Source organism: Engystomops pustulosus, chromosome 6 (genome assembly GCF_040894005.1).
Source record: "Engystomops pustulosus chromosome 6, aEngPut4.maternal, whole genome shotgun sequence".
NCBI lineage: Eukaryota > Metazoa > Chordata > Amphibia > Anura > Leptodactylidae > Engystomops > Engystomops pustulosus.
In genome coordinates this window covers 141,278,545-141,285,349 of record NC_092416.1, presented here as the reverse complement: position 1 = coordinate 141,285,349, position 6,805 = coordinate 141,278,545, and positions in this window count along the sequence as shown.

The window sequence follows — 6,805 nt, the reverse complement described above, 5'->3', positions numbered from 1 at the left end:
AGCGGTCAGGAACAGATCATCATTAGCATGTCTATAGGAGGCACATACAAGTCATACTGGAGTGTTTATTCTATAATAACATAATATTCTACAATAACATTCTACAATATTCTATAATAACACACTTCTGCCATGCAGCCTCTTTAAGATGCAGGAACATGGTGACGGCATCTTGCTCCTGTGTCATCCAGTGATGCCGAAGAAGATGCAGATGGAGAGTACTTTTTTTTTTTCTGCTGCATTGGGGCAAAAAATTTACTAAGAAGGGGTACCCTGCCTAATGGGTCATAAACGGATTACAGACTAAGGGTCGCAATACTTTTTACACGGATTACATATTGAGGCAGAACCCTGGCTATTATATGGATTACTTACTACTGGGGGTACTGCCTATAAAATAGATTACGGACTAATGGGGGATCCTGCCTATAACATGGATGTTAAATGTGTGCCCTTTCTTTGCTGCATCCAGTGTGGGCCTCCAACAGATTTTGCACCCTGGGACTCCACCAAAGTTAATTCCACCCCTGACTATAATAGCCCAGTCAGTCAGTTCAAGTTGTAAAATAAAATACTTTAAAAAATTACAATAAAAAGTGCTCAGCCCCTGTATAAAAATACAAATATTCATACTTGCATTATGGATCCCATACTTGCAAGTCCCAGGACAGGGAGGTGAGTATTACTTTCATTATTTTATTAAACAATGGAGTGCTGCATATAACTAAACTATAGGGTGCTGTATATAGACTGTGGGGGTCTGTATATAAGTTATGAGGGGTTCTATATAGACTGTGAGGGAGATCTGTGTATAAACTATGAGAGGGCTGTATATAAACTATGGGGGTTTGTATATAAACTAAGGGGGGTTGTATATAAATTGTGGGGGATGTATATAGACTGTAGGTGGCTTTATATAGAGGTATTGTCTGTGCAGCCAAAGCATTAGGCTTTAGGAGATCTAGTGATGCTCCACTAAGCGCATGCAGCTCATTAGCATATATCTTAGGTAAAGGAGAAAACAAACAGTGACTGTATTGTGTTTATGGGCACAGTGTGGTATGTTGGATCAACCCACAAATAAAAATAGCATAGTTTATAACACTTTACAAGTTTCCGGGAATACAGTGATCTGTCATTTTATAGAAGATTTGGTTTTCTGTGCTTCGGTTGCTTACCCTTTACTTTTGGTGAACCAATTCTCTCCTTCCAGTGCCTTTCATTTTCCAAAAAATGTTCATTAATGTGTGGAAGAGAAACAGCATGGTCTCCTTAAGAAGCTCATTTGCATAACACATTATTCCTTACGAAACCCTTTTCAGCTTTTGTGTATCATTTTTTCACTTCCTGTATTCCATTTTTTTTTTTATTTTGACATTAACAGAACCATATAAGAGTTTTTTTATCTGCGGGACAAATTGTACTTCTTTGTGGCACCATTGAATATTCTATGCAATGTATTGACAAATTGATAAAAACAACATTTTCTAGTGGGCTTTTCTTTTACACTTTTTACTGTGGTCCAGATGACACACTCCATTTATTGTTTAGGTCAGTACAGTCACAGATATTCCACATATATATAGGCACTTCAGTTTACTGAGAGGTGTAAGGTGTCATTTATAACACACTGAGCTAATACTATTACTATTACTAATACTATTTGTGGAGCAAATATATCTGAAAAATTTAGTATTTTAATTGTTTATTTAAAGAGGACCTGTCACCAGAATTTAACTAACAATACCTGCTGATAAAGGGTTACATGTCCTCCCCACATCACCTAAAATTAGCATCCTTAAATATTTTAATTACAGTTGTTTTTCTGATATGCAAATTAGCTTTTCTGACTCATGTCTTCTGGCATTGACTCTTCTCTCTCCTGGGCTACCAGTAAACCACGCCCCCTTATTTTGACTGACAGCTTTCCCTTGTGTTGCATTCGTGTCATGTGACCAGAGTGACATCATCTAAGGTCCCTTAGCCACCTAACATTAGTAAAGTGTAACCTCACTGTACTGTACTGTATATATCTGAGCAAATTAAAACACAGCTTCCATGGAGGATGGAGAGGAATAGAAGTCCATGGAGGCTTCTGTGACTTCATGTGGTCACATACATACATGGGGTACATTTTGCAAATATAAAGGGTACTGGACCTTTGATAACAGCACCCTGGTCACTTGACATGAACTGATGAATATTAAGACATGGGACATAGGGAGGAGTTGAGATGGGAGGGGCTGGCTGTGCAAGACATGACCCCTCTGATTCCAGGTGCTATAAGATAAAATTGATTTATGGGGATGTGAAGGAAACAGTTTTAGCTAAGAGAAGGATGTCAGTAAATCCTTACTACAAAGAAACAATTTAAAAAAATCTGATTAATGCAACATTTATGGAATTAGAAATATAATCTTGAGGGAGAACAAAAAGGAGGGTAAAGATGGATATTGTATTTTAATGGCTGATTAACTATTGAATGAAATAGGTGTCTTTCAGACAAACGCATGAACATATTAGTTATCATTGGTTGTTGCAGTGGTCTGAACGGAGCATACATGCTAGGTGACTGTGGGTGATGTAAAACAGCCTTTCTATATGATCAAATGAAATAAAGTTATTTACTAGTAGAGCTCAGTAGTTTATAGCGTACTTATATGTGTATAAGTGTTAAGCATCACATCAGATCCCCCTTGTAGAAAGGACAGAGAGTTTAGTCATCCAATACCTCCATCATGCATGGTCAGTTTTAGGGATTTCCCCCATACATTCATTTATGTGAAATAAATACCAGTAATACCAGTACCAGTAATACCAGAAATACAATACCAGTAAACATGCTTTCATTAGAAAATGAGATATGTCATTTTATTTAGTGCTTTACATATACCAAACTATTAGATACGGGGACTGCTAACCATTAATATCAGATGGGAGATAATATTATATGTGTATTTACTCTGTATGAGTGTGGAACGTAACACACACTACATATACAGTTCTAGTATCAGGGTTCATACATTACTTACTACACATACAGTTCTGGTATCAGAGTTCACACCCTGCACATACATTTCTGGTATCATGGTACACACACTACACATACAGTTCTAGTATCAGGGTTCATACATTACTTACTACACATACAGTTCTGGTATCAGAGTTCACACCCTGCACATACATTTCTGGTATCATGGTACACACACTACACATACAGTTCTAGTATCAGGGTTCATACATTACTTACTACACATACAGTTCTGGTATCAGAGTTCACACCCTGCACATACATTTCTGGTATCATGGTACACACACTACACATACAGTTCTAGTATCAGGGTTCATACCTTATTTACTACACATACAGTTCTGGTATTAGAGTTCATACCCTGCACATACAGTTCTGGTATCGGAGCTCAGGTATCAGAGTGACAATTGTATCCATCACATGGTCATGGTAGGGTCTGACTAATCCAGCAGTGTGCCGAGATGCCATTTGTCCACACCCATGACAGTCGATGACTCCGTCCCTACCAGCGCTATTGCAACTCAATCCGTGTCAAAGTCCCTTGGACACAGATAGAGTTGAATATTATGATGATGGAGAGAGCCATATTGACCACAATATGAAGGGGAGATGAGGGGACCACAATATGAAGGAGAGATGAGGGGGGCATAATATGAGGGTGAGATGAAAGGTGCCATAATATGAGTGGGAGAAGAAAGGGGGAAACTAAGGGGGTAGATAAAGGGACCAAGGTAGGAGCTGGCAGAGGCACAGATTGCTTTTACTAATGCCTACATATCCATCTCAAGACTGAATTGCGTTTTAAAATGTATTTCAAGCTTATCTGGAGTTTCTCCTCCCTGAGCACAGACATGTTTAGATGTAAATGCATGCAAAAACAACGCAAACGTTTTACTACTTAACGAACACAAGCATTTAGTTCTACACCCATCTGCGTTCAGGGAGGAGTTACTCCAGATGTGCTTGTAATGCTTTTATAAAATGCAATTCAGTCACATCTTGTGAACATGGCCATAGGCTGTGCACACAAAACATGTTGTATTTTCACATTACTTGCATTTAAGGAGAGAGTATTCAGGGAATTCCTAGGATAGTAGAGTATCCAATGACTAGCGGAAAATAAGAGAGCCGCGTTGAAAAGTGTAGAGAGTGTTGTGGTGTGTGACCGGACCTTAGGAGTTATCCTTGCAGCAGACCCTATCACCTTGTAAGGGGGACATCCAAACACCTTACTCCTCCAACAAACTCCTATAGAGACACACTGGTGTGAACACACACCTACTCCCACAAATACCCGAATTCTCGTCTCTCCACTATATTATAATACAGTACCTCCTCCCACCACACTACGTTTTTAATTCACCTTTATGTTGGCTAGCACACAATTTCTGAACAAATATCAATACAGATACAGGCGGTCCCCTACTTAAGAACACCTGACTTACATACGACCCCTAGTTACAAACGGACCTCTGGATTTTGGTAATTTACTGTACTTTAGTCCTAGGCTACAATAAACAGCTTTAACAGTTATCACAGGTGTTTGCAATTAAGATTTATTGTTGATCTTGGTTCTTATGACAATCCAACATTTTTAAAATCCAGTTATCACGGAGACCAAAAAATTTTTGACAGGGGTTACAATAATAAAGTATACGGTTCCGACTTACATTCAAACTCAACTTAAGAACAAACCTACAGAACCTATCTTGTATGTAACCCAGGGACTGCCTGTATTGATCTGTTCGTATTAATAAGAAATAATAAAAGTTAATTTTTATCTTGGTCCAAGGACCTCTTTTTCTTGCAGAAATGCAAGTAATGTGAAAATACAATTTTGAATATAGGTCCCAACCAAAAAAGTTACTGTAGGTCTGTAAGACTGATGTGATTTGTGATGCGTTTTTGCCTGATGCATTGCCTTTCAAAACCCAATGAAGCCCAAGAATGTACTGGGGATATTTCCATGTAGTATTATGTGGGCCGCCAGATTCAATTTCACTAGTGGGCCCTAGTCTCCCCAGTCTGGCCCTGAGCCATGGACATGCTTTTGATATACTATATATTATTTTAGGAAATAGGTAGCAAAAGGTATATATTGGGGTTTATGTCCCAAATGTTGTAGGACTCCACATCTTACTGCTAGTGCTACATTAGGTTTCATGCGATACTGATATCTTTTGCCCTAGTATGTATGGGAGATAAATAACATTGTAAGCCCCATCATGGCCAGGAACAGTATATATGTTGCTGCGGTATAAGAAACAAATAGTTTTGGATTCTCAGCCAGACAAAAGTTAGTCAGAGCATAGAAGACTCATTGGGGGAAATGTATCAGAGGTGTCTGAGGTAAAACTATTCTAGTTGGCCATGTAAACCAATCAGAGGTCAACTTTTATTTTAGGAACTGCTGTGGGAAAATGAAAGCTGAGCTCTGATTGGTTGCCATGAGCAACTAGAAGTGCTCTGCTATGAGACACTTTTGATAAATCCCCTCCACTGTCTCATATACTCCAGTCACCCACACACATGTCAGAGACTTTCAGTTACACATTATCACACAAAAACATCTTACACAGAAAATCCAGCACTGCCACATCCAGTAACAGATGGGAGAGGGGGGGGGGGGGACTTACTGCCACACACTCTTACGGATGTTTGTTTCATTGCGCTGTGTCCTTGATCATGATAATTCTTGGGATCTGTCAAATTTCCCATGGATTTAGTTGCCAGTGATCTCATTACTTTCTGGTATTACATCATTGAATTCAATATATCTATTGATGAGACTCAAAGATGAATAGCTAATATGAAAACCATTTGTAGAATGATAGCAAAATGTTAGTAAAACATCTATAACAAAATGTAGAGATAATAGAAGGGGAAGGTCCCCACCTACACTGTCACTTTCCTTCCATCTCTGTCTCTTTGGAGGACTCTGTACAGCTGTATAATATGTAGACAGTAGAGATGAGCGAACATACTCGTCCGAGCTTGATGCTCGATCGAGCATTAGCGTACTCGTAACTGCTCGTTGCTCGGACGAGTATTTCGCCCGCTCGAGAAAATGGCAGCTCCCGCCGTTTTGCTTTTTGGCGGCCAGAAACAGAGCCAATCACAAGCCAGGAGACTCTGCACTCCACCCAGCATGAAGTGGTACCCTTACACGTAGATAGCAGTGGTTGGCTGGCCAGATCAGGTGACCCTGGGATAGACTAGCCGCTGCCCGCGCTGCTCGGATCATTCTCTGTCTGGATGCCGCTAGGGAGAGAGCTGCTGCTGGTCAGGGAAAGCGTTAGGGTGTTCTATTAGCTTACTGTTAGGCAGGAGTGATTCTAAAAGAACCCAACAGCCCTTCTTAGGGCTACAATAACGTTATAATTTTTTTTTTTTTTATTTGCAGCTAGTACCATATTGTGAGGAATTTGCAGGGGGACTTGCTACCGTTGTGTTTAGCTCTTAGTGACACACATATCCACCTCAAACACCAAAGTGGGAAAATTTATTAGGGGTTTGAGTAGAATTAGGCACAGTCTGCCAGTTTCTTTTTATTTTACGTTTATTGTTTTAATAACTCAGTGTCATCTCATCTTGCATAGTAGTGTGCTGTAATACTTGGCTAGAAAATAGCCATAGGAGAATACAAACGTCTTACTTACGCCTAATAATAATAATAATAATTCTTTATTTATATAGCGCACACAGATTACGCAGCGCTGCACAAAGCATGTCAAATCGGTCCCTGTCCCCAATGGGGCTCACAATCTAAACATC